The sequence below is a fragment of the Pan troglodytes genome, chromosome 8 (assembly GCF_028858775.2).
Source record: "Pan troglodytes isolate AG18354 chromosome 8, NHGRI_mPanTro3-v2.0_pri, whole genome shotgun sequence".
NCBI classification, from domain to species: Eukaryota; Metazoa; Chordata; class Mammalia; order Primates; family Hominidae; genus Pan; species Pan troglodytes.
In genome coordinates, this window is record NC_072406.2 from 38,883,365 (window position 1) to 38,895,320 (window position 11,956).

The following is an 11,956-nucleotide window of genomic DNA, read 5'->3' on the forward strand; positions in this document are numbered from 1 at the left end:
AGGAACTTCCCCATCCCAAAGGGAAGCACTCTCTTGAATTCTGTGACTATGCATTTGTTTTGCCTATTTTAAACTTTATAAAAAGGAATCATAAAAGCATATACTCTTTAGTGTCTTACCTTTTGCTTAATATTATGCCTGGGCAATTCATCCATGCTCATGCATGTAGTAATGGTTTATCCATTCTCATTGCTGTATATATTCTATTGACTATAGCAGGATGTATGTCCTTTCTACAATCATTATTTGTTTGTTTCATCGTGTGTTTTGAAACTACAATGGCCTCCCTAAAGGCAATCTTTCAAGACCATGCTGATTCTTCTCAGGGCCCAGCTTGATGTGGTTTGGCTCTGTGTTCCCACCCAAATCTCACCTCGAATTGTAATCCGCATGTGCCGAGGGAGGGACCTGGTGGGAGATGATTGGCTCATGGGGGCAGTTTCCCCCATACTATTCTCGTGACAGTGAGAGAGTTCTCACGAGATCTGATGGTTTTAAAGTGGCAGTTTCCCTGCGCTCTCTCTCTCTCCTGTCACCTTGTGAAGACAGACCTTGCTTCCCTTTCACCTTCTGCCATGATTGTAAGTTTCCTAAAGCCCCTCCAGCCATGCAGAACTATAAGTCAATTAAACCTCTTTCCTTCCAAAAATTACCCTGTCTCAGGTAGTATCTTTATAGCAGTGTGAGAACAAACTAATACATGAAGGGGTGGCCTGCCCCTCCACACCTGTGGGTATTTCTGGTCGGGTGGGATGAGAGACTGAGAAAAGAAATAAGACACAGAGACAAAGTATAGAGAAACAACAGTGGGCCCAGGGGACCAGCGCTCAGCATACCAAGGACCTGCACCGGCACTGGTCTCTGAGTTCCCTCAGCTTTTATTGATTATTATTTTCATTATTTTAGCAAAAAGGAATGTAGTAGGAGGGCAGGGTGATAATGAGAAGGTCAGCAACAAACATGTGAGCAATAGAATCTATGTCATAATTAAGTTTAAGGGAAGGTACTATGCCTGGATGTGCACGTAGGCCAGATTTATGTTTCTCTGCACCCAAACATCTCAGTGGAGTAAAGAATAACAAGGCAGCATTGCTGTAAACATGTCTCACCTCCCACCATAGGGCGGTTTTTCTCCTATCTCAGAATTGAACAAAGGTACAATCGGGTTTTATAACAAGACATTTAGTTCCCAGAGGCAGGCAGGAGACAGTGGCCTTCCTCTATCTCAACTGCAATAGGCTTTCCTCTTTTACTAATCCACTTCAGCACAGACCCTTTACGGGTGTCGGGCTGGGGACGGTCAGGTCTTTCTCATCCCACGAGGCCATATTTCAGACCATCACATGGGGAGAAACCTTGGACAATACCCAGCTTTCAAGGGCAGAGGTCCTTGTGGCTTTCCACAGTGCATTGTGCCCCTGGTTTATTGAGACTAGAGAATAGCAATGACTTTTACCAAGTATACTGCTTGTAAACATTTTGTTAACGAGGCCCGTCCTGCACAGCCCTAGATCCCTTAAACCTTGATTTCATACAACACATGTTTTTGTGAGCTCCAGGTTGGATCAAAGTGGTTGGGTCAAAGTGGCTGGGGCAAAGCTACAAATTAACAACATCTCAGCAAAGCAATTGTTTAAAGTACAGGTCTTTTTCAAAATGGAGTCTCTTATGTCTTCCCTTTTTACATAGACACAGTAACAGTCTGATCGCTCTTTCTTTTCCTTACAAATCCACAATCCCACCATTCCTCTTTGCTTCTGGACTTATACTAGACTCAAGTCCTAGCAGGCCCCTGAAGGTAAGGCACAAGATGTGACCTATGAAGAGATATACTATACTCCAAAAGGACTACTTGATTTTTCCAATTTATATAGCCAAATCTGGGAAATATGTGTAGGAATGGTCGTTAAGGATGTGGGATAATGGTGGAAGAATATAAGATTGGATCAGGCCAAATTTATTGATATGGGACCACTAAGCAGAGATTCTTCATTTAATGTTGCAGCTTGGGGAGTCAGAAGAAGCTCATTTGTTTGCTTGGATGGCTGAAACATGGACCAAAAAGGTTACCCACAGTAAACGAACTTGAAATACCAGAACTACCCTGGTTACTCTAGAGGAAGGGATTGACAAGCTTATGGAGAAAGAAGAATTGGCGTGAATTTATCATTTCAGATCTGCGCATCCACCCTGAAACACTTTTTTCCATATCTGTGAGAAATAAATGTGTGAGGAGAGCCCTACCAACCTTGAAGAGTTCTGGGGTCACTCTCTCACTAGGCAAGAACTTATAGTGGGAGCTGCTGTCACTGAATTGGGAAACCTACATTTGTATCCCATATAATATATTTGACATTGAATTTTGTGTTTTCTGGTGTTATTGCTACAATTGCCTTTCTTTTTGTCAGACTCAACTGATACATTTTATCCATCTCTTTATCTTTTGGGGGTCCTATTTTCAGGTGTATCTCTTACATGCTATAATGTTGGGCATGCACAGCCACATTCCATTATCGAATGGGAGTGGTGTTATATTCAAGATTGGGCTTCATCAGGACCTGAAGGCATGTGCATAAATGACATGAAAAAGTGGCACGAACGTCCACAGTCTTCACTCTCGCTACCCACCTTCTCTCTCCCAGCCAGTGTCTATGGCCTCATGAAGAGTTCCCTGCAATCAGTTGAAAAAACATGAAAGATTTCAGGCTTAATTTTAAAATGGTTTTTCATGATATACAGATACTTCCAGGAAGTGGACAGCTGCAGCACTGTAGCCCCTCTCTAGGACATTCCTGAAGGAAAGGGTGAAGGGAAATCCACCCAGTGGGGACAATTCTGAGCAGTGTAACTGTTGTTCAATTTGCTTAGAAGGAGAAATTACCAAATGTGAGATTACATACCAATTCACAGACTGTGGCCAATAGTTAGGCAGGATAATTAGGGAATTGAAAGGATTATTATTAGAAAATTGGTAACAAGGAAGTCATAGGAAGAGGTCAGAGGATAAACCTCTCAGAACAGACAAATACATAAGGTATTTGTGTCCCATGTGAATGCTCAAAAAGGCTGACCTCAGCAGAGGAGGAGTTAAATAATCAACTGGATAGGATGGCCTATTCTGTAGATACCAGCCAGTCTCTTTTCCCAGTCACCCCTATCATCACCCAGTAGGCTCATGAACAAAGTGGCCGTGGTGCCAGGGATGGAGGTGCCAGGGATGGGGTCAGAGAAGGAGGATGCATGGACTCAGCAGCATGGACTTCCACTCACCAAGGTTGAGCTGGCTACAGTTGCTGAGTACCCAGTCTGCCTGTGGCAGAGATTAACACTTAAGTCCCCAATATGGCAGCATTCCCAGGGTGATCAGTCAGATGGGTGGAAAGTTGATTATAATGGACCATTTTCATCATGGAAGGGACAGCATTTTGTTATCAATGGAATAGACACTTGCTCTGGATGCAAATTTGCATTTCCTATATGTAGTGCTTCTGCCAAACTACTACCTATGAGCTCACAGAATGTCTATCTACCATCGTGATATTCTGCACAGGATTGATTCTGAACAAGGAACTCACTTCAGAGTGAAAGAAGTGCAGCAATGGGCCCTTGGTCGTGGATTTTACTGGTCTTACTATATTAGCCATCATCCTGAAGCCGCTGGCTTGGTAGAACAATGCAATGGCATTTTGAAGACTCCATCACAGTTCCAGATGGGTAGGAATACCTTGCAGGGCTGGGGCAAGGTATTGCCTTCTCTGGAAGGCTGTGCATTCTCTTCATCAAAGTCCAGTATGTGATGCTTTTCCTCCCATAACCAAGATTCACAGGTCCAGGAATCTAGGGATGGAAATGAAAGGGGCATCACTTACAATTATCTCTAGCAACTTACCAGCAAAATGTTTCCTTTCTTTTCCCAAAGACTTATGTTCTGTTGTCCTAAAAGTCTTTGTTCCAAAGGAAGGAATGGTTCCACCAGGAGTCACAACAATGATTATACTGAACTGCAAGTTAAGACTGCCACCTGATGCCTCTGAATCTACGGGCAAGCAAGGAAGTTACTGTGCTGGCTGGGTTGATTGATCCAGACTACAAGGGGAAATTGGACAGCTGCTCCACAATAGAGGTAAGGAAGAATGTGTCTGGAATACAGGAGACTGCTTAACATATCTCTTAATATTACCAAGCTCTGTTATTAAAGTTAAAGAAAAGCCGCAACCCCATCCAGGCAGGACTATTAATGGCCCAGATCCTTCAGGAATGAAGACCTGGGTTACCCCACCAGGTAAAACAAATGCACAGCTAAAGGCAAAGGGAATACGGAATGGGTAGTGGAAGAAGGTATTTATAAATACGAGCCACATAAACACAACCGGTTACAGAAATGAGCATTATAGTTGTCAAGAGTATTTCTTCCTTATTTTGTTATGAATGTGTTTGTGACTCTGTGTGTGTGCTTGTGTGTGTGTGTTTGCAAATAGCTGTTTTCTTCCTTTTCTTTTTTTTTTTTTTTTTTTGAGATGGAGTCTTGCTCTGTCGCCCAGTCTGGAGTGCAGTGGCGTGATTTCGGCTCACTGCAAGCTCTGCCTCCCAGGTTCATGCCATTCTCCTGCCTCAGCCTCCTGAGTAGCTGGGACTACAGGTGCCCGCCACCACACCCGGCTAATTTTTTGTATTTTTAGTAGAGATGAGGTTTCACCGTGTTAGGTAGGATGGTCTCGATCTCCTGACCTCATGATCTGCCCTCCTCGGCCTCCCAAAGTGCTGGGATTACAGGCTTGAGCCACCGTGCCTGGCCTGTTTTCTTCCTTTTCTTATTCTCTTCTTATGCAATATAAGATTCATTGACTTGATTTCATAGTATTAAAATGCTAACTTTACATCATAGTATTTGTTGTCAAGGAGATAAGAAAGGCTATCAAGGAGAAGAGTAAACATCACCCAAGGATTTTGCATCCTCTTCTGGGGAAGGGGTCAGTGCATTTTCAGTTGTACACAGTTGCATCATTTTAGGCGGAAGCATGACCTTGTTATTGTCTTTATTTGGAAAGTAAGTATGGTTTAAGGAGCTGCGTATGGGTGCCAAGTTGACACAGGGTAAATTTGTGATGGGTTATTTTATGTGTCAATTTAGGTAGGTCAAGATAACCAGATATTTGATCAAACATTATTCTAGATGTTTTGTGGAGGTATTTTTAAGATGGAACTAATATTTAAATCAGTTCACTGAGTAAATCTGATTATCATCCATAATGTGGGTGGGCCCCACCCAATCAGTTGGAAGCTTTAATAGTAAATTTAATAGTAAAAGACTGACCTCCCCAAGAAGAAGAAAGGCTGTCAGCAGACCTCTTTTGGACTCATACCAAAGAAACTCTTCCCTGCCGGCCTACACTGCGTACTTTGGTCTTCCCAAGCCTCCACAGTCTCATGAATCAATTCCATCTCAGTACTATATATATCCTGTTAGTTTCATTTCCCTGGGGAATCCATACCATTATAGAGATGTTTTCCATATTTTTATGATAAGAACTCTTGGGCACATTCTACCAAAACTGCAACGAACTAGGTTGTTTACTACCTTTTTTATTCTTGATCAAGTATATCAGTTATGACTATTTTATTAGGCTTTTATTAGGCTTTACAAAATGTTGTATTCTTTAATTGAATAAATATACTGATTTGTATTTGTTCTGTGTTCACTAAATTTTCTTTTATTCTTATTATCTCAAGGGTTGATATGTATTTTCTCATCCTTATTTATTCTTCAGCCATTAAAAATTCTCATCTTTTCCTCTTGTGCATATCCTCTTGCCTAATTATCTTTTTGTTATTAATAGCATTGAATTTTAGTCTATTATGAGTCTGTAGGAAATTTGTTTTTAGGAACTTACTGCAATTTTATGTGTGGCCTATTTCACTTTGTTTTTTAATGGTCTATGTGTCTGAAAAAAAATTTCTTATATATTGGTTTAAAATTCTATTTAGATCTAAAAGATAAATCTTGTTAATTGTGTTACTCAAGTTCTCTATAGTCTTATTTCATTTTTCCTTTCTTTATTTTGTCATTTCTTGAAACATGTCATAAGTTTCCCAACATAATTGTGGATGTGTCTATTTTTTATATTAATTTTTGCCTTATTTGTGTGTTGTTAGTTACATATTTATAGTGGATATATTCTTGACTGGCTTTCCACCATTAAAGAAATCAATGTTTGTCCCATATAATATATTTTACATTGAATTATGTCTGGTACAGGGTTATTATTGCTACTTTTGCCTTTCTGTTAGTGTTTATCTGATATATTTTATCCACCCCTTTTCATTGTATATTTTTGGTCACATTTTCTGGTGTGTCTCTTGAATGAAACCTATAGCTAGACTCTACTTACATACCGGAATACCTCTGTGTTTTATTAGCAAAGCTTATCAATCAATTAATGCTACTGTTATCACTGATACGTTTAGACATATTAATGTCATTTTATTGTATGTTTTCTTTTTCCATACTTTCTGGTTTCCTTTTTGTTTCCTTTTCTGCCTTTTGCTACATTGATGGATCATTGTTTGTTCTATTTATCTTTCCTCTGTTGGGAAGTTGTTCATTCTAAATCCTTACCTTTGTGACCAAAAAAGATGTATGCTAAGATGAATCTTTAGTTTCCTAGCATACATACTTTTCTAACATACATTTTATCTTCAAAATTTACAGTATTATTGTGATCTCAACATACAGGGCAAGAACATTTGCACACTTTTGCCTCCCTCCAGGTGTAGCTTGCTTAGGCTGCCTGTCTCTGCCCTATGTTGGTACCTTTCTATGGCCCTACCTGTACTTGGAGCTCAGCCCCCACAGGTTGTGAGCAAATGGCTCTGTTGTCTGTGTTGAGTGCAAGATGAACCGCATTCATCTTGCAGTTCAAGATGCAATTGTCCAATAATTATCCTGAAGACTGCCATAACGCTCTCTCCTGTTCCTTGGGCTTTTTGTCTCTGGGGCTGGAGCTCCCTGGAACATATCCTGGCTGGACAGCATGTTTAACAGCTAAGATTTCCCCCATTTACTTTTCTCCATAGAGCTGCTCCTGATTGATTTTATACCAAGGATTCTTCAAAATTTCTGGTGCATTGATTAGACTTTTTTTTTCCCATACGATTACGGATTTTTTTTTTTTTTGCTTTGTTCTAACATTATCCCATAATTATCATGGGATAATTGTGGTGATGGAAGCATATGTACTTAGACTGTCATTTTGACCCATTCTTATTTCCCTCTATGTTCTTTTTTACTCTGTACCAGCCACATTCGTCTAATAATGACCCTACGGGCACATATGCTTTGCTTTTCTTCCTCCAAGCCTTGCTTATTCTAGTGAGACGCTTGCTACATATTTCTTGTATTATTCTTTGTTTATCTTAAGGGCTTTCTGTTCCTTGAAGGTTTAGCTTTTCCTCACATTTAAATGTTAATATTTTCCTCCACTCAATTCTTATGGTCCTAAATTTGAATCTCTGTTATGAGCAAGTTGTAGCATAAATAAGAATTTAATATTTGCGGGCCAGGCACAGGGGCTCACACCTGTAATCCCAACACTTTGGGAGGCCAAGGTGAGAGAATCACTTGAGCTCAGGAGTTCAAGACAAGCCCGGGAAACATGGCAAAACCCCATCTCTAACTAAAGTACAAAAAAAAAAAGCTGGCTGTGGTGGCGTGCACCTGTGTCTCAGCTACTCAGGAGGTTGAGGTTGGAGGATCGCTTGAGCCTGGGAGGTGGAGGTTGCAGTGAGCCGAGATCACAGCACTGGACTCCAGCCTGAGTGACAAAGTGAGACCCCATCTCAAAAAAAAAAAAAAAAGAATTAAATATTTGTGAACTTATTACCTCTTGAGAACAGAGTATGTTATCTTTCCTCTCTTTGGATTCCCATTGCACATAACAATGCCATCCTTATAGCGGGTGAAACATTTGTGACTAAAATTGAATTAATTTGAATTTATGACCAGCTCCTATCAATAACAGAAAATTCTTCTATATAGTGTGCTTGGACTGAACAGTTCTATGATCATTGTTTATTTATTGTATTATGTAGTATTTTTTATAACATCAAATATTTGTTGAGAAGCATAGTGAAGCATAATAAAATAAATTACGCTGGTGATTAACTTTTGTCCTTAAATTGAATTGACATCTTTGTCACCCCCCCCCTGGCATTTTCATATGAAGAACCCCAAGAAGAATATTAAAATATTAGAATATTTCTTCTTTGCTCATTACTTATAGACATTAGCTGCTATCAAGTATTTTCTTAAACAATGCTATCTACGCAGCACACACACCCTTAATCTCGTGCAGGGAGTGCTACGCTGAGGCGAATCCTTATTTATGACAACACTGCCCCCTAATCATTCACGCTGCTCAACCTCATCACAGGTCTTTCCATCAGAGTGTGTCTCCATGGTAACACAAGCCAGATTTGGCCATTTGGTTATGGCTTGGAACACAAAGGTCACTTGAAGGTTTATGACATTTGGATTTTGGAACACATTTACAAAACTACAAATTCTACTTGGTTTTGACATTTGGATGCAATCTTTATTAATAGTATCTTTCCCTTGGCATACATACATGTTTCCATTTGGATTATGTTTGTTTATTGGACAAAAGCAGCCAATGTAACCAAGTTTAATAAAATTCACCATTTTTCTTCATTACATTTCTTTCCAGAAAATAATACTTTGTGCTTAAAAAGTGCTATGCAACAAAATCATTTGAAAATATAAATCACTGAGATTGCTAAAAATATCTCGAACTGCCAAAACTAAAAGGTTGATTACTGATTTATCATGTTCTCTTTTACCTCAATATCTAATTATGTTTTAAACATGTGTTGAAGTGGGATAACATAATTATTCAATTTGTCAACATACATTGCTATCTTTTTATGTCCAGAAAGTATTTGATTTGTAGATAGAAAGAACAAATGTATTTTTATTGAAATATAATCATTTGCATTTAAATGGGAGAGTGTCTAAAAAAAGGAAACCTTTAAGTCTTTAAGAAAGAAAATGTTTAAAATCTTCAGTCTTGTAAAAGAAAATTTAAATATTAGGAAAAGCATATTTGTTTGTGGATAATAAGCCTCAATATGAGAGTCAATACTTTTCAAATATATCTATTTAAAATAATAATAGCGTGAACCCTGGAGGTGGAGCTTGCCGTGAGCCAAGATCGTGCCACTGCACTCCAGTGTGGGCAACAGAGTGAGACTCCATCTCAAAATAATAATAATAGCTAACACTTCCTAATCACTTTCTATGTGCCTGGTTCTGTTTTCAATACTTTGTAGATATTAAATCATTTAATCCTCACAGTGACTCTATTTTACCAATTATCTCCATTTTACTAATGAGAAACTAATACACAGAGACATTCATACTTGCTAAAAGTTATACAACTAGTACCGGTATAATCAGGTTTCAAATCCAGGTAGTCTGGTTCTGAAGCCTAAATTAGCCTCTAAATTGAGGGGATTACAATGAAAATTTACATAAGATTATTTCTTCAGAATTAAAAAACACCTTGAGGCCAGGTGCAGTGTCTCACACCTGAAATCCCAGCACTTTGGGAGGCTGAGGCTGAAGGATCACTTGAGGCCAGGAGTGTGAGACTAGCTTTTCTCAACAATATACTTCACAAGGAACCTAAAAGTAGGCAGTTAAGGACCAGTACAGTGGTTCTACAATACCTTCAAGAGACAATGATTTCCTCTTGAATTTCTTCTTAGTCATCCTCAGTGAGTGCCTTATCAAGCTTATTACTTCATGGTGACAAGAGGGCTGCACTTGATCCAACATCACTTTTGGATTCCAGTAAGCAAGAAGAAGAAGAGCAAATGAGAAAAAGATATAAGCCAGGTGAGTTGCTCCCCTTTAAAGAACTTTTTCAGAAACCCCTCACAGTGATTTTAGACACTGCAGTTACCTAAAACTTTTGTATGAACAAACTGAGTAGCAAAGAAAGCTGATTTAAAAAAAAAGGGGGGCCAGGTGCGATGGCTCATGCCTGTAATCCCAGCACTTTGGGAGGCCAAGGTGGGTGGATCATGAGGTCAGGTGTTCGAGGCCAGCCTGGCCAACATGGTGAAACCCCGTCTCTGCTAAAGATACAAAAAACTTTGCCAGGCATGGTGGCATGCACCTGTAATCCCAACTACTCAGGAGGCTGGGGCAGGAGAATCACTTGAACCCAGGAGATAGAGGTTGCAGTAAGACAAGATCGCACCACTGCACCCTAGTCTGGGTGACAGGGTGAGACTCATCTCCAAAAAAAAAAAAAAGAAAGAAAAAAGAAAAAAAGATAGGTCTGTGACTGAGTATATTGCCACTCTGATGAAAATCAGAATCTAAGAGTAAAGAAAGATTATTGAGGCAGGTCTAGAATAGCCTTTGCTCTAGAGCTAGTTTGTCCTCTTACTAAGATATGGCCCTTTGTGTACTCTGTGTGTTCAACAATGAGCATTCTCACCTTGGCTAGTCAGGACTCAGCTGCTTGGAAATGTTCAGTTTACAACTCCCTGGAAATTTCATCCTAAAGGGCTTTTTTTTTTTTCTTTTTTTCTGGGTAGCTCCCTCCACTCCAGGACCTTTTCTGGAAAATTCTAGCCTTTTCAACCTCCATGTACTCCAATCTCTGACAACTCAACTCAGGGACACTGTGACATTCTGCTTGGGTTTCCCCTTCTTATGATACAGTTCTGAAATCCTTCCTGTCAATCATCTGAAGCAACTGAGGCCTCATGCAACTCATTTCCCTTGTCCCAGGTGTCATACTGAGTCAGTAGAAAAATTCCTGAAGAATTCCAGATACCTCCTAAATGTGGTATATGATCTATAAGTCATTAATCCTCTGCTATAAAAGAGACCAGGCTTCCATAAACAAACTCCAATAGTTCACAGTCTTTGGAAAATGATTATTATTTATCACTTTAAAGTTACGATTATGTAAATATATCACATCTCATAATAAATGTGCTATTAAATATTTGCTTTTTAACATTAAGGAATAGGTTACTACTTTTGAGAGCTTTACAGATAATTTTATAATAGGCCTGAAGAGGAATGCCATGTGACTAGGATTCACAAATCCTGCTGTAAGTAAAACTACTTCATGCCAGATAGACTGTGAAATGGGAGAGTTCCCTGACCTCCATCACAGAACACGCAACAGGGTGTGGCTCATCTGTTTGGCCACCACACTCTCAAACCCCTTACAAGAGGCGGAGCAGGCAGACGGGCAGATGCAGGAGCTGAGGTGCACACTTTCGGGCTCTAGCACCATGGTAGCATCTAGGGATGGGTGTCTGTGACTCCCAAAGCCCCAGTGGATCTGTTACTGTGCTCCTTTAGCTCTGCCATCTTCAAACTTTAAGTGTTAACCAGTTCAGTGCCCTCTTGGTACTCGGGTCCTTGTCTGGCATCCAGGAAAAATCAGGTCACATATGGACTTGAAAGATGGTGAATGCAGGGATTTTACTGAGTGGTGGAGGTGGCTTTGGCAGGATGGATGGGGAGCTGGAAAGGGGATGGAGTGGGAAGATGCTCTTCCCCTGGAGTATGGCCATCCCACAGCTGAACTCCTCTCCAACCATCCCCAGCGGAACTCCTATCAACGTTCAGATGCTCTTCCCCTGGAGTTTGTCCATCCCACAGCTGAACTCCTCTATAACCATCCTCAGCTGAACTCCTCTCAATGTTCAGATGCTCCTTATCTTCTCTCCTCTACAACCATCCTCAGCTGAACTCCTCTCAATGTTCAGATGCTCCTTCTCTTCTCTCCTGCTCTGCCATGCCACTTTTCTGTTCCTCTGCTCTTTTGCTCATCTGCTTGTCTCCTCATCTGCTGGTGGAGCCTGTTGTTTGGGGTTTATGTGAGTACAGGATACAGGGGTATGGTGGGCC

General features: G+C 40.2%; 1 long non-coding RNA gene across 1 annotated transcript; it reads right to left on the reverse strand.

Moving 5' to 3' along the window:
- Positions 1-793: 793 nt before the first annotated feature.
- Positions 794-11,165, reverse strand: LOC107976947 (uncharacterized). The gene is made up of 3 exons (XR_008537739.2): positions 10,524-11,165; positions 9,745-9,855; positions 794-3,837 (listed from the first exon to the last, which is right to left on the reverse strand). It is a non-coding gene; the product is annotated as an uncharacterized LOC107976947 (long non-coding RNA).
- Positions 11,166-11,956: the final 791 nt, after the last annotated feature.